At 42.6% G+C, this 23,240-nt stretch overlaps 1 protein-coding gene across 4 annotated transcripts in view; it reads left to right on the forward strand.

The window, feature by feature from the left end:
• The first annotated feature begins 4,110 nt into the window (after window positions 1-4,110).
• The window catches only part of MYO1B (myosin IB), a 175,307-nt gene continuing 156,177 nt past the window's right edge, over window positions 4,111-23,240 (forward strand). For 3 of the 4 annotated variants that reach the window (XM_012776932.3, XM_012776935.3, XM_012776937.3), the window contains exon 1: window positions 4,111-4,410. The gene's annotated coding sequence lies outside the window, so the exon portion shown is untranslated. Of the gene's footprint in view, window positions 4,411-21,541; window positions 21,655-23,240 lie in introns of those variants that run through there. The other variant, XM_076005764.1, reaches the window with a different exon arrangement.

Below are 23,240 nucleotides of genomic sequence, written 5' to 3' on the forward strand. Positions count from 1 at the left end.
ACAGCTAATTGAGTGCTTATTGCATTTGGAACACTATCCTAAACTAAGAGACATATACTCATTAATAAAACAGTTTTTTTGAACACATAGTATAGTTGACCCTTGAACAACTTGAGGGTTACGGATGCTGAAGCCCCATGCAGCTGAAAATCCCCATATAACTTTTGACTCCTCCAAAACTTAACTATTAATAGCCTGCTGTTGACTAGAAGCCTTACTGAAAACACAAAGTCAATTAAAACATACTTTATACGTTATATTTTTATTCTTACAAAAAGTAAGCTAGAGACAAGAAAATGTTGAGAAAATCATAAGGAAAAAGACATACATTTACTATTAATTAAGTGGAAGTAGATCAGCATGAAGGTCTTCTTCCTGATGAGTAGGCTGAGGAGGAGGAGGAAGAGGAGGGGTTGGTCTTGCTGTCTCAGGGGTGACAGAGGAGGAAGAGGAGGCAGGACAGGTTGGCACACCGTGTGTAACTTGCCTGCCTCAGTTTCAACATCTTTAAAATAATGGGATTATAATAACAACCTTCTTCATTGGGCTATTGTGAGGGTTAAATGAGTTAACACATACATAGAGCATTTAGAATACCTTCCAGGGCAGAGTCGGCTGAGACTGGCTATTCTTATTGACATTGACCTGGTGTTTCAAACTAACTGACTGGCTTAATGTAGAGTCCCACTATTTAGCTGGAGAGGTCAAATGTGTGTAAGAGAACAAGTAAAAAGATTTCATAACCTGGAGTAAATTAATAGGTACCATGAGGATGTGGCATCAAGATGCTACCATAATAAAGAAAGCAGGATCTAATTCACGATAATGGTCAGAAATAGGTGAGAACTGATTTGGTCTCCAAGGATAAGTAAAGTGGGTGAAAACTAAGTGTTTGGGTGGGTAGATGAGAGAAAATATACCATTAACAAAGACTCTTAGAATTTTAGAGATAGAGGGTCTTTAACACATTCAACATGATTTAAAATACCTAAGGACAAAGACTGTGGGCCTCTGGCCAAAATTGGAAAGCTTAGCTGAAGTCAGAGCCAATGAGAAAATCTAAAACTGTGACGTTCGGCCCACTTTTGTATTTGCTACACCAGAATGTGGCAGATGCTGGTTATATGGTCCTTTCGTCTGTTTTCTTCCCAATGTCGACCTCTTTTTAATTTTTTTTAAAGAGCTCAGGTAAAAACAAATAAGAAAAAAAAAATCATACATGCTTAGTGTTAATTCTCTTCCTGGAGCACACACAAATATGCTTTTATTTCTATATTTTCCACAAGGATGGCAAGATTTCTCTTGTCTTAATTTAAATCTTCGCATGTTTTCATTGAGGTAAAGCACACTTGTTATATTCTTTTATTGCACTCTTATAATTTGATAATTTATGGTTTTCACTCTAAAATCTTAATAATAGTTTTTTTGCTTCCTCATACATTCTATTCCCTCCAAACAGACTGAGGAGAAAGTGAAAAATGCCTTTGTAGTTGATGGATTTATTATCTATTCCTGACAATTTTGAGAACAACTTTAATCTGCTTTTTGTAATTCAAAAGTTGTTGATTGATTGACTTTTGAAAATAATGGCCAGGAAGGTAAAGTATTTTAAAACCTCATGGTATGTCTTCAGAAGTTTGGATTTTGAGATTTATGAAAACTAAGTTAATGGTATTTTTAAAAGAGAAACATGGCTTTCCTCTAGAAACATTTTTGGCTTTCTAATAGCTTCTTGGTTAATTTTCTTAGTGTTTATTAGGATAAAGTTCAATAGTTTCTAATATTTTCCATTTTGAACTTGCTGATAAAAAGGGAGAAAGCCTCAACTGTCCCACCATGCTAGGTCCTTCTAGAGGCAGAACTTTTCTGACATAACTAGTTCCCATTCCTTTCTTGAGGCAGGAGTTGCAACCTGGCAGCTCTCTCAATAGTCCTACTCAGCACATGTCCCAAACCTTCCTTTGACTAAAACTTGGCCATCTTCCAAGATCGAAAGGTTACAAAATTCCCCCACTCTTCTAACCGTTTGTTTACATTTTATATTTGTGAATCTGCCATCTGCATTTCTGCTATTTTTAAAAAGCTGGAGTGGATAGTAGGGGTCAGAGGCTCTGTTGCTGCCGAACTGCTGTGAGCAGCCACTCTGGAACCTAAAATCAGACAGGCAAAATGGAGAAGTGAGTTTAGCACATGTCGTCAGGCAGCAGGTCTGTATGTCGTCTGTTGTGAAGGCTGGGGTCTCCAGGGTTTTCATTACGCTAGATTATCAAGGTCTGAGGCAGTGTGCTTGATAGTTTGTGGTGAAGACTGTGGAGTCAGCCTAGGTTGCAAGAGTCTATTGCTATGCAACAACCATCCCAATAATAATCTTTCAATCTTCTTGTTTCTTCTTCAACCATCCCAATAACAATCTTTCACTATTGTTGTTATCGCTTGTGTGCCTGGGGCCTGACTTGGCTTAGCTGGGTCTCTCGGGCAGTGTGGTCAGCGACTGAGGCTGGAGTCATCGCAGAGGCCCACCTACTCACACGTCTGACATTGATACTGGATGTAGGCTGGGCAGGTGCCATCAGCCCAAACACCTACACATGGCTTTCCATGTGGCCTGAGCCTCCTCCTACCAGCTGGGTTCCAAGGGTGAGCGTCTGGAGACAGGGCCAGGTGACAACTGTATTTCCCTTCATGACCTAGGTTCAGAAGTCACATAGGATCACTTCTGCTACATTCTGTTTGTTACAATCAAGTCACTACATCCAGCCCACATTCAAGAAGAAGGGAATCAGACTCCACTTCTTAATGGGAAGAAGGTCAAAGAATTTGTAGCCATGTCTTCAAACCATCTTAGCAACTTACAAGCTGGAAGACTGCTCTGTTCTTGGCTTTTTTGGTCAAGGATAATGAGAGTAACTTACTTCACAGATTTTTGTGAGGATTAAACAAAGAACAGTACTCAGTACTCAAAATGTGTTAGCTTAACCATTATCCTGCCATCTGCAGATCTGAACTGATGCTGGTGGTGACATCAATAATGGTATAGTCCCAAGCAGATAACAGTCTGTGGCGGTCCCACCTTTCCAAACTCTAGTGGTGGTGTTTGACAAATTCCAGTGCCTGTGGTTCTTATGCCTGTGGGCACATCGTGACTATATATGGTCTGAATTCTTTGGTGCACCTCATTTTAGTGAGTTTCCAGATATAGGTCAGTCCATTTAAACCTGTCCCATTTATGGCAATATATTTCATTATAGGATGAAGTAGTTAGAACCATGAGTAATAATTACTGTGTCTATAGTCCTTTTAACACCTCAGCCAAGTAATCCTCGCCTCGCCCAGTGAGTAAATTTGGATGAGTACCCTTCCCTTCTCCGAAATGAGGAAACCAGGACTTGGGTCAAGAGGCTTGTTCTCAATTCTACAATGAGGCAAGAGGGCCTCCAGAGGGAGAAGCCGGGGGTCCTGATTCTCGGGCACCTCTAACATGCCTAAGTAATATACCCTATCATTGATTATTAATTACCCAATGCCACTTAATACACTATACTCCAATATGTATGAGTATCTGAAATTTTCTTAAACTATCTGTAACATAAAGAACTGGCCAGTTTTTACTTAGCATAATGTGAGGTTAAGTAGATTAATAGATACTAAAAATCTTGTCATTGAAAACCATACTGCACCACTCAGTGTGCTTTTTTTCTCTTTCAGTCAAATTAATATTTTCTGATATTCTTGGCATCCAAACTTTGTTATCTAGGGGAGGAAGAAAAATTGAGACTACTCCCACTCTTTCCCAGTATTTGTCCCCAGGCAGGCTTCGAGGTGTCAAACGTATGTCTTATTTTATGTTAGTGAATCGGGGGCAAAAAAAAGTACAAGTGCGTTCCGGGCGGGGGGCGTGAGGGAGGCAGTGAGGGACGCCTCTCCTCCTTCCCTCCGCTTTCCGGTCCCGGTCCCACCTAGCTCGCCCGGGTGCGGAGGGTCGGGCCGCAGGAACCCGGGGCGCGGAGCTGCGGCCCGCGCTCACCGGGTGGCGCTGTGCGGCCGGCGCCGGGCGGCCGGAGGTGAGTCGGCTCGGGAGGCGGTGGCTCCCGGTCCTGCCCGCGCGCGGAGGGGCGAATCCCAGGCTGCGAGGTCGCCGCCCCCGCCCCTCGGCCGGCCCCTGCGCCTGCGGGGCGAGGGGAGTGGCCGGCGCCGCCCGCCGCAGCCGAGCACTCGGCAGCCGGTGCGCACGGGAGCCCAGCCGCGGCGCGTGGAGGCGGTGCGGAGCGCGGGGCGCACAGTCGGCCGGCAGCGCGGGACAGCGTTCGCCGGGCAGCCGCGGCGGGGGCCCCGCAGCCTGGGGTTGGGCCCGCGTCCCCAAGCGCCGCCGGAGAGCGAGGACGACGTGGAGGCGGAGTGGCGCCCGGCGAGGTAGCGCGTCCCCTGCCCTTCCCGCTCGGTCCGGCCGCGGCCCTCGAGGCGCGGTGAAGCGCACGCCGCGCGCCTTTGTGCCCGCGCGGTCTCGGTGGCCCCGTCGCAGCCCGCGGGCGCGGGTCAGCGGGGGCTGACGCTCCCTCCCCGGGGCGAGGCGGCGCTGCGGCGAGAACCCGCGCGCGAGAACCTGCAGGTCGCGAGGGTGGTCGTGACTCCGCGGTGGCTTGGGGGCGGCGGGAGAGAAGAAGGGCTTGTAAACTAAGTTGCTCCTACTTTGCCCGGTGGCCCTGGTACCTGTGGGCAGAGTGGCGCCCTGGTTTTCCTCGTGCTCACCCACACTCCCTCCATCCCTCCGGCCCACAGCTGTTTCCCGGCCCCTGGTTCTGTGGCGCGACACGGTGCAGCTTCCTCCGGGAAGGAGAGCGGAGGGAGAACAATGGGGCGTCCTGGGGAGTGGGGTTCAGGTGCGGTGCGCCCGGCGCCGGCGGGGCTCCTGCGCGTGCAGCTGCGCTCTCCTCCTTTGTTCCGCCGCGGCAGAGGGGGCTGCCCTGGGTCTCGCTTCCTGCCGGGATGGGATTGATTCACCGTCCCGGGGAGGGAAGGGGAAGGGGGCGGGGCTGGAATGGAAACCAGATTAGGAACGGGAGCCCTGGAGGGTGCTGGGGCCGGGAAGAGGCTGGGGAGGAGGTGATGAAAGTGCGCTGCAGAGTTAATCACAAACACACAACGTTTTGTCCGAGGGCCCTGTGGGGTTCTGGAGCTTATTTGAGGTGCTTTGTTCAGGCTGCGGCCGAGCATGTATTGCTGCAACAAGTTTTGTGCTTCTTGAGTTCTAGGCGCTCTCAGTGTTAGTTTGCTGAAAGCAAATCTTGTTAGTTACAATGAAAGAAGGCATTTTTTTGAAAAAGGGTTTCTAAAATTTTGCTATGAATCAGGGTATTTGTGTGTTTATGTGTGCCTGTAGGAGTGTGTTTGTAGCTAGTGGATATTGGCTCAAATGGGTAGGAGACAAATTTTCTAGAATGAATTTTGACATAAAATAAATTTTTCTGTTGTGATATAGTATAACAGTTTTCTGGGAATGTTTGAGGGAGTCAAACCACCAGAAAATTAGACACTGCTCAGTAAATGAGTCAGGTTATGTAACACAATTGAAAAACTCTTTTACAGTCAGTTCCAGAAAATACATCACACTCACCATCGTTTGGGTTTTGAGCTGAGGAGCTGTGGCATTCAAGTGTTCTGGGCTTTTACTCTCCACATAAGGATCATCTGGAATAAGAAAGAGAACACTCTCATTGTGTTGAATGGGCCTTTTTTTTTCTTTTTTTCTTTTTTTCGGGGGAGGTAGAATTAAATGTAATATGTCAGGCATTTGTTAAGTGACCCTTTTCTAGATTGAAATCAAGAGTCCCCAAAGGATTGGCTGACCTTGGGAGGGAGCCATGGGGGATTGAATGATTTGTGTTTTCTGAATGGGGTATTCCAAGCAAAACTGTTTTGGGAGGAGACTGACATTTCCAAGCATTCATGGTCTGTGCCTATGGGACGCTGGTGGAAGGATCCCAAAGCCAGACTGAAGGTTAGAATTACTGTGGTGATAATTTAGGAGACATTTCCCTATAGTAATCCTGCAGCAGACAGGTCTGGGAAGTGGCCCTGTGCTGCCTCTTTGACAAGCAGGGGGTCCACTGTGAAACCACCACTGTTGGCCATTTGCTTTAAGATGAACCAAGTTTAAAAGCCTCTTAACCTTAGAAGGCGAATTAGGAGCTTACTTTGGGGGAAAAAATGTGTCCTGCCCACTGAGTGGTAATGGAAAAGAGCTGTACAAGCTACTGCTGAGGGTTTGTCTTTTTCATGGGGAATGTGGTCAGATTTTCAGGCCAGGCTGAAAAACATTAGGACTTGTCCTCAGGAGCCATTGTGATCAGTGAAGTTGAAATGGGATGGTGTCCAACCGTCAAGCTGTTTGTCATTATAACTAACTCAGGGCCTGGCAAAGCCTGGTGCCAGGGCAGCTAAGAGAGGAAGACTTTTGTTATTGTTGACTTACTGTTTTGTACTTTTCATTTATGTTGTGAAATGTTTTGTGAAATACAACACAATGGGATTCCTCCCAAGTACTCAGTGGTCTATATGTTAACAAAATGCAAAGTATAGGAACATTACTGCAAAGAATAGGAACATGGCTGCTACTGGGACATGGATGGGGGAATCCTTAAATAGCTGATCTCTGGTCTCTGGCTGTCCCAGTGGATGCCTGATTGTGTGTTAAGGCTGGCAATAGGCTGCACCCCCTTCTCAGGATGAATCATCACTTTGTCAAGCCTGGAGTTAAAGACTAACTTTCTCTGATTGCTGCACAGTTATGCAAAGCCAGGAGGAGCATCTAACATCAGTGGGGGTGAGGTGGGTGGGTGGTGTTTGGCTAAGAAGGGATCCTCAGCCTGTAGCACCCATGTTTTTAGCATTTCTCTTTCTTTGAGTAAGTTTCTCTTCTCTTCCACCTCCCTTCAACTATTTTCAATAGCTGAACATTTGGAGTTTAATTAAATAGCCTAACAATAATTAAAGCTATCATTGAGTGTGTTTTTATTATATGCCAAGAGTATTACATGCATTACTATATTCATCTTCACAACAACTTGATGAAGTGGACATTATCTCCATTTTGCAGTTGAAACTGAGGCCTAGAGGAGTTAAGTAACTTGTCTCTTACACTCTATGGATGGTCCTAGACTGATGATGGGGTTGTTGAAAATATAAGTCATAAGTTGAAAATATCGCTAAGTTGAAAGTGCATTTAATATCCTTAACCTACTAAACATAATAGCTTAGCTTAGCCTACCTTCAAGGTGCTCAGAACACTCAGCCTACAAGTGGGAAAATCATCTGGCCATGCAGATGTGTTGTGTAGGGTGTAGAGTATGGGTCGTTTGTCTTGGCTGATTGGGAGCGGGGCTGGCGGCTTGCTGCCACTGCCCAGCTTTGCCAGATTGTCGTACTGCATATCACTAGCTCCAGGAGAGATAAAAATTCAAAATTCTAAGTACACTTTCTACTGAATGCCTATCGCTCTCTCCCCATCGTGAAGTCAAAAAATCGCAGATCAAACCATCATAAATTGGGGACCATCTGTACTTGCTTAGTTACCTAGTAAGTGGTGGCTGGGGACACTTATAACTGTGACTCAAGCATTGTAAAAGGGATCCATGCAACCAAAAATATTTGTACCTCCATAATACTTTGAAATCAACAAAAATAACAACAAAAAAACCAGTAAGTGGTGGAGATAATTTGAACTCTTGATTCCAAAGTCCATACTCTTTAAGCATATATTGTATGGTATGATATCCAGCAATTTGACTATCTAGTTAATTAGCCCTTTGCAGATTTCAAATCACTTTCACACATACTACTGTAATGAATCTTTCCGAAAACCACTGTGAGAGAGGTTTGGAAGGCCAGGTTAGTGACTTCACAACTCCAAAAACTGTACTGTTAAAAAGCTATATGTTATGGCCTGTATGAATAAGCTTTAAGTGAATGGAACTTTATTTTTAGAATGGTAGGCTGCCAACATTTAAAAATAAGTTCTTTTTTTAAACAGTTAAAAGTGGTAGAATGGAGTAGAGATCTTATGTAGTATTCAAGTCTTTTATGTTTATTGAAATCCATTTTAAGCTCTTTTTATCTTACAGCCTTTAATAGAACACTGCACTTTGCTCTTAACTGAGACCCAATGCTGGAGTGTCTTTTTAGGAGAGAAATAAGGAGGGAAGGAATGTGATTATAAAGAGGAAGTGGGACATCAGAATTGGAAACATACCCAGCAGCAGGCCATAGATTTTCCCAGCACATGCTTTTTGTCCTGGCAGTAGCCTTTTACAGAGGACATTCTTCCTTAGGGAAGTGTCAAGGGTCTTTCTTTACAATATCCTCTGAGATCATCAAATTTCTGAGCTCTGTGGGAACACACATTCCACATGATTTCTGTCCTCATCGCTTCCCCACAGGGGAAGTGAACTAGTTTAGGCGTCAACATGAGAAGGGAATTGCAGTGGCATCTGTCTTTGGAGAGTGGTGCTGGGCAGGAGGCACCAGACCTTGACCTACGAGTGACCACCAAGAGTAGGAGCTGAATGGAGTTTAACACTTGGCATCACCAAATTGTTTGTGGATTCCTCAGAATGCTCCTGGGTGAATGGAAAAGTCAATATTTGTTGTTTGTTTCTGAGATAAGACTTTGAAGACTGGAAGTTCTGCCTTTAGTTGTTTATTTTATTTCAAGCTAGGACACCATTTAGGGTCTTCAAGTTCTGTGGCGTAGGTGGTAGTAACTTTAGCCACCTCATGCTATTAAATTCTCCTTCACTGGGTGTGTTAGAATTTTACCTCTTGAGGGGAGGCAAACACATGGTTTGCTGAGTTCCAGCAGGTGGGCACCCTCCAGTTCACCAGTGAGAAGCAACGTGGGAAAGGGAGAAGCGTGTTTAGCAGCAAAGCACTTTTATAGCCTTTTGTAGGTCATTTCAGTTCCCCGTACCTTCATCCGTTCATATTTTATTAAGCACACAGTTGGTGCAAGGCAATGCATTAGTCACCTTTCAAAAGCAAGCAAGGAACTCCATTGTGCCTCCAAGGACGTCATAGCAGGGCAGATGGGTGTGCTCAGAGAGTGGATGTCGGTGAAATGAAGAAAATGACTGTGACAGCTGTGGTGGCCAAGGCTAGGGCAACACATGCTTCAGAGACAAAAGCTGAAAACAAACGGAAGCAAGAGAGTGGAAGGAAGCCGAACGCAGGTGCCAGCTCCTTCTTTGTCCTTGGTTGTATTTCCTACACCCTCCGATAATATGAAAGGGTTCAGGTTTGAGCCCCTGAGGGCCAAAAACTGGTATATAAAGTACTATTCCATAGGAGAAGGTTTGAGTAACAGTGTCTGCCCTGGCGCATAGCAAGTCCTTGGTACCCTCCCACTCTCTTCTCGCCACACCTGCCAGCATCCCTGTCTCATCCTGTGTTCAACGTGCCTGTCATTTCACCCCCACTAAGGCTGTTAATAGACTCTGGGCATATTTGCATTTTAAAAGGCTTTTGTGGACAAGAAATGTCAAGTCCCCAAAGAATGAATCATTCATATTGTGTTACATGATATTCATGCTACTGTTTATTAAGTATTTGGTGCTTGCTTTGTGTTGGGCCTCTTGCTGGTTTTTTATAGGTTATTTCATTTCATCCTCATCACTCTCCTATAGCAGGATATACTTGTAAATGAGGGATTTGAGTCACTAGCCCAGAGATCAAGCCCCAAAGATCATTTGCTTTCCAGAACAGTGCAATGCCACCAGAGGGTAGAGAGTACTCTGGAACTTTGGGCAAGTACTTTGATGCTTTGGGCCACTTATTTTTATTGTTGTTGAAACAGAGTCTTGCTGTGTCTTCCGGGCTAGAGCGTAGTGGCATCAGCCTAGCTCACAGCAACCTCAAACTCCTGGGCTCAAGTGATCCTCATGCCTCAGCCTCCTGGGTAGCTGGGACTACAGGTGCATGCTACTAAGGCTGGCTAATTTTTTATTTTCATTTTTTGTAGAGAGGGGGTCTTGCTATTGCTCAGGCTGGTCTTGAACTCCTGGCCTCAAGCGATCCTCCTGCTTCAGCCTCCCAAAGTGTTAGGATTACGCGTGTGAGCTACTGCGCCTGGCTTGAGCCACTTTTAAGGAGTTTGTCTTAAAGAGTTAGAGGGAGAGCCCACCTGAGAGTCTCATCCTTCCTGGCTTGTTTCCTTTGTTTTGTCACCTGGAATCAGGGTTCCTACCAGTTTCCTTGGCTGGTCCAGAGCTGCGAGAATTGGTTAAACTCTTCCTCAGTTTCTCCTTTTCTGGGTATTTGCTTGGCTCCCCGGCCCACCATCATTCTCCTCCCCTAAATGAGGGAGACTTAGTGAGACAAGACTCAGCCTGAAACAAGATTCAGCCTGCTGAGCCAGTCCCTCCTGGCCCTGTCTTTCTCTGCAGGCATTAGAGTGCCATCTGGGAGTTTGCAGGGAGTTTGATCGCTGATCTCCAGTCTACCTGTGAGCAGTTTGCTGCCATGCATCCAGTCGGACCTCAAGGTCCCAGGTGTGTGAGTGAAGGGTGCTTCCAGAGCCATTGCAGAGCTGGGGCTTAGCGGATAAGACTTTGAACAAGGTGGGGAAGAAGAGGGTTAGTCTGGAATTTATAGTCTTCCAAGGTAGGCAGTTTTGGAAATCAGGAAAGTGAAAATCGATATTCTTCCTATCAGATAAGGATCTGATAAACTTCTAAAAATACCAGGTGCCTGTCTTTCCTTGATAGCCCAGAGAGGCCTAAGAGGAAACTCTGCCTTCTAGGGACTTTCAGTCCAGTCCTTCCTGGACTCAGGATGCTTTGAAATGGCACCAATGGCTTAATGTTGCTGTGTTATAATGAAAATGCAATTCAGAATTGTGCATTACAGGTTTTAAAACTTGTTTAAAAAAATAATTAAACATCCTTAAAGAGTTTTTAGAAAATTGCATCGAAAGGACAGTGGAACAGATTATTAGTTATTGGTTTTGTTATCGTATGTGTACTATATTTGCCTACTCATTTTCACTGGTTTCATGAAAGCCTTTTCACATTGAAATAAAAAAAAACGAAACAAAACAAAAAAAAAACCTCACAAAAATACACTAAGAACCTTGATTGCAAGAATTCTGCTGGCCCTAGTTACATTTTCCAGTATATACCTTCTCTCTTCCCTTAGTGCTGCTTCCTTTTAAATTCTGTATTAGACCCTGAAGTGCTGTTTGTGGTGTTCAGACTGCAGATATGCTCGGGTCCTAGCTGATCATTTTTCCCTTGGAAGTGCTTCAGAAGGATTGTCATTGTTTCATTCATTTTAGAGCTATAGCCTAAATGCTTTTAGGAAAAGCTTCATTTTCATAAACATTAGGCCTATGCCAATTTTTGTAGCTAATTATTTTTTATAGTCCTCATGTAATCTGCTTACAGACATAAAAAAAGGTAGACTGCAGTTTTGATCTACCCCTGATGTAGTGAGCCATCTAGAAGAAAGTTTTTACTTGCCTGAAATCTTCAGGGTATTGAGACCTATTCATAAAAATATATGAACCGCCACATTGGGTCAGATTCAGGGCTTACTTGCTTTAGTTTTCTGCAAGTGTTCGGTGACATTGGGAGAGGGAAGTGGAGTTAGACTCCTGGATGTCAGCTTTAGGAGGGTTCAGGGATGTCTCTTGAATATCCATAATTAGGTAATCTCTTAAAAATCCTCTCCTGTATATATTTAAATTAATCTTGAATTATTTATTTTTATCCTATATTCTGTGCATTTCATACCTTCTTTAAAGACAGAACTTGATTATATTGGTATTTTGATTTCAAATCCCCAGTTTGGGGAATAGTAGAATGTTATGATTGAAAGAGGCCTTAAAGGTCATTGCTGTAACCACTTCATTGTGCTTGAGACCTGCTCAGCTCGTAAAATTAACGGGGGGGGGGGGGCAGATCTGGGAACTTGACCCCAAGTCTTATAACCTGTTGCTTAATTTTCTTTCTGGGGAGATATCTCCCTGTGTCTCCAAACCCATCTAAATCCAAGCTTAGGACCTATTGTTATCTGATAGTTGACCCCCTTTTGACTTCACTGTTTGTGCTGATAGCCTTTTCATCATCATCTTGACTTGCATTTCAGGAGCATCACCTATTTTTCATTTTCTGTGACCTTTACATTTAACCGGTTAGTCGCCATGTTTGGTTTATTGTTTATTGTTCTCTGTTATTTTTGCCTTTTCTCTTAAAATCCTTAAGCACCCATTCTGGTTCAGACCTTGAAAAGGCTGGGTCCTATGGTGCAGCGTTTACCTAAAGTGAGTTGTTCCAGGCAGAGTTAATAGGTTGGGGAATAAAACATTCATAAATTTAGTTTGTGTTCGTATAAAAAGGGGTTCCGTGGCTAAGTACATGTTGGAATTGCTGGATTAAACAGTGTTTTAAATAAAATTTTTTTTTCAGAAGGACTTCTCCTGGCCTTTATTTGTGACTATGCACCATGAATTTGCCAAGAGGAACATACGACATTGACATGTCCCAACTTACGTTACCATTGTACCACTTTTTAGGAGGATCATTTTTGGATAACACCTGCAACAGTCACTTCATTTTACCATTTTTATTATTTTTTTTTTTTATTTTTTTTTTTTTGAGACAGAGTCTCGCTTTGTTGCCTAGGCTAGAGTGAGTGCCGTGGCGTCAGCCTAGCTCACAGCAACCTCAAACTCCTGGGCTCGAGCAATCCTGCTGCCTCAGCCTCCCAAGTAGCTGGGACTACAGGCATGTGCCACCATGCTCGGCTAATATTTTTCTATATATATTAGTTGGCCAATTAGTTTCTTTCTATTTATAGTAGAGACGGGGTCTCGCTCTTGCTCAGGCTGGTTTCGAACTCCTGACCTCGAGCAATCCGCCCGCCTCGGCCTCCCAGAGAGCTAGGATTACAGGCGTGAGCCACCGCGCCCGGCCAATTTTACCATTTTTAGATCCATCACTGCCTGGCTTTCTAAGGGAATATGTATGCTGTGTGTGACCCTTGTCTTACACTTTTTTTTACCGCCTTGTTCTCCTGGATCTTTTCTTTACTCTGGACTCTCTACCCATCATACCGACACATCTTTTCTGTACCCAGCTTTGTTCCCATCTTTATCAGTTTTCCCCAGAATTCAGGATGCTCTTGCTCTTCTGAACTTGTGTCACTTATTGCTTCACAGCTTAAAAAATGAAAATATTTGAAACACAATAAAATACTGGCAGTGACCTTCCGCACCTATCATAGTTAAATTACTGGAACTGATGCAAAATACCATTTTCCCTGTGTGTGTCAGCTGACACATCTCATACACATCCCATTTTTCTGTTTCCCCACAGGTTACCTTGTGCATATGTTCTCCCAGCTTGTTGCTTGTGCGTGGGTGTGGTTTCTTTTTAATTTTGTTATTGGAATTGCATTGCATTTGAATAGAAATTTAGGGAGAATTAGCATCTTTTTGGTTTCATAGCTTTTCATCTGCACACCTGATAAACCTGTCTATTTATTTAGGCCTTTTATGTCCTTCAGTGAAATTTTAGAATTCTATGTGTAAAACTCTTTCACATCTTTTGTTAAATTTGTGCCAAGGTGCCCCGTGGTTTTTGTGGTCGTTCCGGATGGAATTGTTCAGTACATTTCTGGTTGGTGTTGCTGGAGTACAAGAAAGGGATTGATTTTATATTTATTTGTGAATGGTTCTTGATTGGTCAAGTTTACATCTAAATCTGTGTTTGCTGTGGGAGTCTACAGTCTGGCAGCTTTTCTGATAGAGAATAGCAAATTGGAAATGTCACAATTCACTTTAATTTTAAAGTTATATGTAATACTTTGACAAGGAGGAGAGGGGTGACTTTTAGTTATTTAATGCATATTCCTTTATTTGTTCATCATATGTTTGGGTGCCTAGGATGTTCCAGGCATCGTTTTGTGGTAGGTTGTTGAGTCTTTAATGGGGAACAGAACAGACGTGGTTTCTGCTCTCATGGACTATGAGGGGAGAGAAACATTGCAGAAACGGACACAGATAAATATACATTTATGAATTGGGGTAGATGCTGTGAAGGAAAAGGACAGGGGTCTGTGAAAAAAAGAAAGGTGGGGAGAGGGGAATTTAGATTGGGGCCCAGGGAGAGCCTGTCTGAGGAAATAAACATTCACGCAGGTGCCTGAAGCATGAGTTGGTTTTAGAGGAAGATTAGGGTGGAAGAACTTTCCAGAGAGTGAAAAAGAGGCCCAGAAGCCCTGAGATGGGACTCTGCTCTTAGTGGTACATTGATGGGAATGTTAGAAATCAGTGACTTAAATCAAGTTATTACTTCTTAGTAAATTATCATACTAGTGGTATTTAATAGTGTGTAAATTTTGACGAAATGAAGATATTTTTGTTCAGTATGTTTTCCCTACCCCACCCTCTCCCCCCATTGAAACTGCCTGGATTAAGAGAGAGCTGCCTTTCTGGTGAGGCTTGAATGGGGCCACTGCCCGTGCCTCACCCCCTCTGCCATTGTGAGTACTGCTGCTGCCATGGCCATTGAGTACTGGCGTCTGCTGGACACTGGGATGCCCTACTCAGCAGTTTCCTCCCGGGCTCTGCACTAACGGATTGAGTCATTGCTGTCTGAGGTCAGGTTGGACAAAGACCACTCTGCCCTTCCTGGGAGGGTCTTGAGCAGGATCACCTATGGCTCTGCCAGTGTCTCAGCCCTCTCCCCTCCACAGAATGTTGTTCCTTGTGAAGCCCCACTTTCTTTGAGTGCTTCTTTTGCTGTCATTATTTTCCCTTTTTGTTTTTTCTGGTGCTCCCTTAGTGGGCCTCTTGCCATCTGTTACTCCCTCTCTTTTGGTGTCCTCTTACTCCCCTTCCCCTTGAAAATTGCTCCTTTTAATCCCCTGTCTTTCTTCTTTTACTTGCTGTCATGTAGAAATGATACACGTGTTTCCTTAATTAAAAATAGAGCATAAATTTTATTTTTAATTGCAAAAATAGATAAATGTAACTTTAGACCCTCACAAATCTAAATTAAGTTGCCTTTTATTTACTTATACCTAAAATTAATTGATTAGTTAACTTACTAACTAATTAACTGTGACCAGTCTGTGTGGCCTCCTAAAAGCACCAGGAACCTTGGGGGATTGGTGGCTGAAAGGAAGGGAAGGTTGAGGAAATGTTGAAGTTTTTTCCTTTTTACCTATTTAGCTTAGGGTTACTTGTGTTGCTACCATTTTGGTATGTGTCACAATTTTTAAACTTTTCCAGACTGGAAGAATAGAATTCTGGAAAATTACAAAAATACATTTTTACAAAGAAGCCATGCCAAATCTGGCATATTTCTTCAAAAGCCTGTTGATTTTAATTACTTTCATGAAAAGTTCAGTTAGCTTTCCAGCTTTTATGCTCCTCTTATATAATTGTGAGTGGAGAAATGGGCTTTCCTGCAAAGCTTGTTTATCAATGGGAATTTATTCCGAGTAGTGGCATCCTGTAAGTGTCTCAGAATAACCCTGACACAGATTTCAAGGAAGGTAGTTGGTTGCCAAGGAGCTGTTGACTTGAGAAATACTGCTGATTTCAATGAGGCTGCACAGTTGAATGTAGAATCTAGTTGAGGGTATGTAAATAGACGGAAGTAAGGTGATGCCTTTCCATACCTTATTCCACAATTTATAATGTTTTTTATCTCCAACTACAAATGCCTAATTTGAATGCAGCACAAATGTACATGATAGTTCTTTCTCTGTTTAAAGATGCCTAGTACAATTACAGTAAAATCTAGATGTACAGAATGGGTATAACTAGGATTCAGTATTTGTTTTTCAAAAGAATTCATCATAGGAATTCATTTTAGAAACATACAGTCTTAATGATGGAGATTTGTTCTGAGAAATGCGTTGGTGGATGATTTTGTTGTGCACACATCATAGAGTGTACTTATACAAACCTAGATGGTAGCGCCTGCTACACACCTAAGGCTGTATAGTGCTGCCTGTTATAGGCTACAAGCCTATACAGCATGGTACGGTGCTGAATACTGCAGGCAACTGTAACACGGTGATAAGCATTTATGTATCTAAACATAGAGAAGTACAGTAAAAATACAGTGTAAAAGATAAAAAATGGTACAACTGTATAGGACACTTACCGTGAATGGAGTTGCAGGACTGGAAGTTGCTCTGGGTGAGTCAGCGAGTGAGTGGTGAGTGAATGTGAAGGCCGAGGACACTATACTACTGTAGACTTTATGAACACTGTCCACTTAGGCAACGCTACATTTATAAAAGAAAAGTAGGCCAGGTTTGGTGGCTCACACCTGTATCCTAGCACTCTGGGAGGCTGAGGCAAGAGGATCACTTGAGCTCAGGAGTTTGAGACCAGCCTGACCAAGAGTGAAACCCCATTTCTACAAAAAATAGAAAAATTAGCCAGGCGTGGTAGCACACACCTGTAGGCCCAGCTCCTTGGGAGGCTGAAGCAGGAGGATCGCTTGAGCTCAGGAGTTTGAGGAAAAAAAGAAAAGTAATTACGTTAGGATGTCACTAGATAATAGGAATTTTTCAGAGGCATCATAATCTTATGGGACCACAATCATGTGCTAAAAGGTGGTTATGCAATGCATGACTGTATACCTCTTTAGAGTAGGCAGCAGTTTTGGAAAGGTCTATATGCTGCTCATCAGGTTTTATCACAGAGCCGCATAGGAGGTGGCACGACCTTGTATCTTCATTCCATATGCACTACAACCATGGAGGAGAATAAAGTTGTCGGGAGGATAATGCTGTTAGGCTAGATGTGTCAGGGTAGGATATGAGCATTGTAGACATAGTGGTAAAACTGACAGCTCAACCTTAATCATTGGCATTTGTTGCCAATTTAAAAAAACAAAAAACAAACTCAAAAGATACAGGTGAAATTTTAAAGGAAATTTGTACCATTTTATGCTCTTAGAGGCGACCTGATTTGTATCCAAGGACTCTGGGACGTAATACCTGATTACTCCTTAGATGGAGAAAATGCCCGGTCCTTACCTGGCAGGCAGTGAGCCTGTCAGACATTTGATATATGGTCGACTTCACCTTCTCTGTGATTTAACTTCCAGCTTTACAGTTGCTCTCTTGGCAGCAGCTTGTGCATGGTGATCTTTTCTTACTAGAACAGTTAATAACCTCGGCAGATGTTGGGAACCCAGTTCTGCAGTTGTGCAGCTGTTTATATGTCCAGTTGGATTTCTTGAAAGAATTAATCAATTTTGAGGATCTCATGCTGAGGGGGACAAGTATAATAGGATTTAGGGAAAAACTTCATTTTATGTATGAAATTTTGTACTGGTATTGCAACAGATGTAGCAGGGATGTGGAATGAGGCAGCCAAAGAAGGGACACAGGAATTCTATGGTAAACTTCTGATTTCTTCTGAAACTAAGCCTATGTTGAAACATTTTTGCAACTCAAAAATTCCAAGGCACTAGAATTCTGTTTTGGATATTTTGTAGTAGGGAATCATTTTAAGAACATTACAGCAAGTTTGGAAAATGGAGTTTAAAAAGGACACTCATGAGGCTACCACTGTAAAATATCAACTATGGTCATTTCTGAAATATTCTTTTCTAAGCCTTTTATGTGTATGTTTTAAAATATGATTGTAATAATAGAGTACATATATTTTCTGTATTGCTACAGAGTGTTTGAAATAAATTTTATGTTGTATAATCATTCCATTGAGTATCATCATTTTCTGAAACATCCTTTTATTGTTGGGCATTTGGGTTGCTTCTGCTATGTTGCTGTTGTAAATTATACTGTGGTGAACCTTTTTGTACATGCAGCCTTTTCTGTATTTGGATGATTTTCAGGCAATAGATATTGAGAATGAGGTGATTGGGTCAAGGGTGGTTGTGAACTCTTCAGTATACCCCTCTTTAATCACGGGGTGAATGGAAGGGCAGGGGAGAGTTGGAGTCTGGGGTAACTCTAGGGTTCCTGGCTGGCATGATGTCGGGAATGGTTGGCACGGGCAGGGCTGCAGGTGAGGGGTTCAGATTGGGATGTGGGGCATCAGCATCCAGGCAGTTGTGGGAGGATCAGCAGACCATTGAAATGCACTGGAGCTTGGGGAAAAGCCAGGTCCTGGGGTCCAGATGAAGGGATCATGGGCATCTCGGCTCTGGGGAGCATCATTTTGTGACAGGCAGAGGAAGGAGAAGCCACTAAGGAAGGTAAGGAGTGGCTGAGGTGGGCAGTGGCAGCCAGGGGTTCCTTTCCTTCCAAGAGCCTACTTTGGTTAAAATGAGACTGAGTGGGTAGCTTTCCCAGTAGAGTCTGGGGGCAGAATTATTTTTGAGGGTATGTTGTTACTTCCTTTTTTTCTAGGTAGGCTTTCCCCCCACCTTTTGGAATTAAAGCTCTACAGAGGTTAACATTATCCTATTTGATGCTGAGTGGGAGCTTTTACATGCATGGTATTGGTGAAGGGGTTGGGTTGACTTGTAAGTATGTGTTACTTAAACTATGTTTGGTTGTTTTGGATTTCTGGTGTATATTTATTTACATGATATTGGATGTTTTGGGGTTTCTGGTATATATGTGTTTACTTAGTGTTTTTCTCAATAGTCTGTTGGAATATATCAATATCATTTCTACATAGAAGATCATATTTTTGTTCAAGAGACTTAATATTGGATTTCTAAAAGTATATAAATCGTGGATGGCTACCTAGAATAGAAGCACCCACATTTTCCTGAGAGCCTTTGCTCTCTAAAGAGTGTGAAATTCCCTTTGGGAAGAACATTTATCTGTGTTAACAATTTTAAAGAAGTATGCAATTTTAAAGTATGAAACTCACATTTAGTTTTTAATAGTAACTTACATGTTTATTCTTTCTATCTCTAAGAGCCAGGTTATGGAATGACATGTGACCCTGTACTCTTGACTCTATGTCTGGTTGTGGGTTTGAAGAGTTATTTTTTTGTGCTTTTTTAAATGACTTAAGCACTTATAACTATATTTTTGGACAGAATAAATACGGTAGTCAGATATATTTTTGAGAAGCTAACTAGATTTCTAATCTGGTAATACGATAGTACTATTCATTCTTACAATTGTCTAGACTCTCAGCCTTAGAAAAGAGTACAAGCTCTTATCGAACTTCAGACTTGCCGGGTTAGTTGGTCTTCTCTTTTCCTCTGTAGAGTATATCCACTGATACCCAAAACACTAATTCTCAAAGAGGGGGCTACCCTGTAGTGTGCTCTTCCTTGAGTATCTGTTCCCACCAGCTGAGATGTGTGTTTTTCCAGACTTTACCATGTTATTCCCAAACCTGTGTGTGCCAGTTGTGTTTATTACTGTCGTTTAATATAATGATTTTAAATATGTGTGCGAAAAGAATTGTTTCTGCAAAAATTCATTTGAATGCTTTGGAGACTACCTGATAAGAGTGAGTTTCTATAAATGACTGTGGCCACTTTAGGAGTGGCCAAGATAACTGTAAAGGATTTGGAGGATCATAAAAATAAAACTATTCGTACTGATATTTCCAGTCATTCAGGATTGGTGGGTTAAGTTGTGACTATGTAAAACCCAAGAATCTTATTGGCTCAAAGCAATAAGCCATGTTCTTTCTCACCGTCTGTTGGGGATCAGGTGGGCCCTTCGCTCCGGCTGTCCTCCTCCCCACTCGGGACACCCTCTGAGGGGCCCTGCAGCAGAGCAAAGGCTGTGTGCCTGAATTCGGCAACGTGGGGACGTGCGATCTAACCACAGAGAGCCGCAGTGGGCGTTTGTGAGGGGAAATGCAGTCTGCCATGCATTGCTTCCTGGGTGTCTTCACAGCCTGAGTATTCTTTAAGGAGATTGGACCTGGAGGATGATGCCTTGAGGATGGTTTATAAAGGCAAGACCACTGAGTACTACAGGGGACATACGCTCAAATAAAAGTCTTTGGCACTTTATAGGGCTTGGTTTAAAATAATGGTTTAGATATGTACCATTTAGATATGTACCATGGAATACACTATGTATTCCAAAATTAACTGACTTAAAATTATCAACCCCACCAATCTTTATACATTTGGATAAGAGGGCCTTGACTTTATTCTAAACCCTCCTGTCTCTCACACACCCTCCATCAAGTCAGTTTTCCACCTTTTTTTTTTTTTTTTCTTTTTGAGACAGAGTCTCACTCTGTTGCCTGGGCTAGAGTGCCGTGGTGTCAGCCTAGCTCACAGCAACCTCAACTCCTGGGCTCAAGCGATCCTCCTGCCTCAGCCTCCCGAGTAGCTGGGACTACAGGCATGCGCCACCATGCCCGGCTAATTTTTTCTACATATGTTTTTAGCTGGCCAATTAATTTCTTTCTATTTTTAGTAGAGACAGGCTCTCGCTCTTGCTCAGGTTTATGATAGGTTCATCTGTGATTTCTCTTGCACTTCGCCCCTAGTTTCATTTCCATTAGTACCACCTTAGTTCTTATTCCTGAGCTACTGGATTTGTGCTCCAGGTGGATTCCCTGCTGCTAGCTGGCAGGGCCATTATGCAATTAGAAAAAGGCTCCCTTTGGGGCAGACACAATCCGCAGGATCACAACTTGATTTCAGTCCCTGTTTCCCCCCTTGGCCGGCCCACTTTTATGTAGTGCACAGGCTCAACAGCGGCACAGAGCAGTCCTCCCTGCATCTAGCCATTCTCCCAGCACATTCAGACTGTCTGTCTCCTGCTTAATCCTCCTTTAAATTTGTTGTCTCTATCCCTGCTCACAAATGTTTTGGTGGCTCCCTGTCATCTGTATATAGTGGCTGTCCTCAATTTTATTTTCCATCAGACTGTCACCAGTGACTCTCAGTCCCACTTATTTTCCGTCTTGGTGCATTGACATCAGTGATGGCTGCAGCATAGACACATTAGACAGGCTGTGATGCTCCCCTCTCTCCTCACAGCCCTTCCCACCACTCCAACAACTGTAAGCTCCTTAGGGCTGACTCCCGGTCTAAGCCTTAGCTCACCTTCTACCCCAGCTTCTTTGCCACCAGCACCCTATACCCTGGGCTTCTGCCTAGTCACCGTGCTTTGAATATGTTTTGTTCTTGCTTTAAAGTTCTTTACTGCTTAATCACACCCTACTCATCCTTCAAGGCCAAGGTCAGGTTTTACCTCTCCAGCCGTCCTGTGCCATGATGGTAACTCCACTTCTAAACATAAATGTTGATCTCTGTAGTTCTCATTTTGAGGTGAATCGGCTGCCCTGTGGGCGCACCTGTTTTATTGGTTATATTACTCTTAAGTATTTTCTTTCCCTAAACAGACTGCAAATGCCTGGGAAGCAGTAGCAGTCTCTCATTCTTTCTTCCCTCTGTGCCTTGTGTCTGGTCGGAGCATGGGTCAGAGCAGGACATCGGGAACAGAAGAGTCCGGCATGGGTAATCATATCATACAGTCCTGGATAGAAGCTGAGGCCGCTTCTTCCTACCCACAGGACATTGACCTACTTTTCCCTTCTTATCTGTGTGCAGTGCAAAATATTTGTTGTACTTAGTGTGTTCTCCCTGTCACAACGAATGTTTGTCTCTCTCTTTTGTATGAACTGACCGCTAAAGTGCTAGTTAAATCAGTGGAAAAAACAATGGAGAAGAAAAGTTGGTAAGCAGTTTTAATTTCTAAACTAGGGGGACCTTATAATTATGTCATTTAAAAAGAACTCTATAGTTTTTCTATCTACCTATCTACCTACCTACCTACCTATTGAGAGATAAGCATAAGTTCAGAAATGTAAATTTTAAGTTTCCAGGCCTTTTAATTTGGTGATTGATAATATAATAATGTATTTTGAAGCCCTTTTTTGCTAAACTACTTGTAGAAGGAAGTGAACATTTCTTAATCAGACTTTTACAAGGTAGTTCACTGTTGTATATTTTATTTCTTACCAAAACTTCCCTTGGGAAAATTTGTCATATTGCTCTATATGTGGTCAAGCTAATTAACTTTAAAAATGGACTTTTGTATAGCTTTATAGGTTAACACCGTGTGCTCCATTCAAGGGGGAAAAAGTGTGTATGTAGGGGGGCATTTGTGTGTATATATGTTATATAAATATGTGAAATACCTGCTGTATCCTACAGAGCTTCAAGTTTAGTTAACATTTATAAATGTAAATTATGGTGTCTTTGATTTTTATAGTAAGTAATACTTCCAACGTTAGAAAAACTAGAAATTGACCCAAAATGCTTCCAAATTCTATTATGATTGTTGATTTTAATCATTGTAGGTGAAATAATCCACTGTGGTGATTTAGTTATTTTCTTTAAAAATTCTTCTTAAATGACAAAGTAGTTTTGCCTTCTCAATTTACATTATCAGTGTCTTTTTTGGAACATCTTAACTATCTTTGTTTAATCAATTCTCAACTAATAAACATTCATGAAATCCTAATGTAAATGTATAAATCTTTCTCCCTTTGTTTACATAGTTTATCAGACTTTATTTTAGTGGATAACTGCTTGAGCAAGCTTCTGAATTTTTATTATTCTAAAAAACTTTTTTTCTTAAACCACAGTACAAAGACATTACCAAAGCTGCACTGTTGAGTAATGTGTATTTTCCTCTTCCTTTATATATAGATTTCTTAATCTGTAATCTTTAGAATCTTTTTCGCTTTCATAACTAGAAGAATTTTTAAAAATAGCAGATGCCATTTTGTGGCTAAGCGTGTATTCACTGGTAAACACACAGAGCTTGCTCACGTGTGCCCTGGTGGCTACACTTGTCCACTTCATCCTGTGCCTCTCCTTTTGTGCTGTGTGGTTATACTCCTAATACATTTTTTTTTTTTTTGATGGTGAGGTCACAATAAAGAGAGCTGCTTTCCTTTGCCTCTGAGTAAATGCCATTGAGAAAGATTTTTGTGGGCTGGTATTTGCTGACTTTTTGGTTTTTCACATTCTTTATAACCAGACCCGGGATGCTTGCTCACCCCAAAATGAAGAAACTCAGTCTTTCCAGAGTGGAGCCTTTTGTGTTGAGTCAACAGTAATGGAAGCTGGGACAGGATCTTAGGGAGATGATGTGTTATATACCTTTTGCCCAGGGTCTCACTGTGAGCTGACTGTAGAGCTTGGCTGCAACTTGGATCTTCTGGGTGTTTTTCCAGATCCACTGTGCTAGCCATTCTAACGTCTGTGATCCGTTGCGGGATGCCCAAACTGCAGTTTTCCTGGGGGGTGACTCAC

Source organism: Microcebus murinus, chromosome 8, assembly GCF_040939455.1.
Source record: "Microcebus murinus isolate Inina chromosome 8, M.murinus_Inina_mat1.0, whole genome shotgun sequence".
NCBI lineage: Eukaryota > Metazoa > Chordata > Mammalia > Primates > Cheirogaleidae > Microcebus > Microcebus murinus.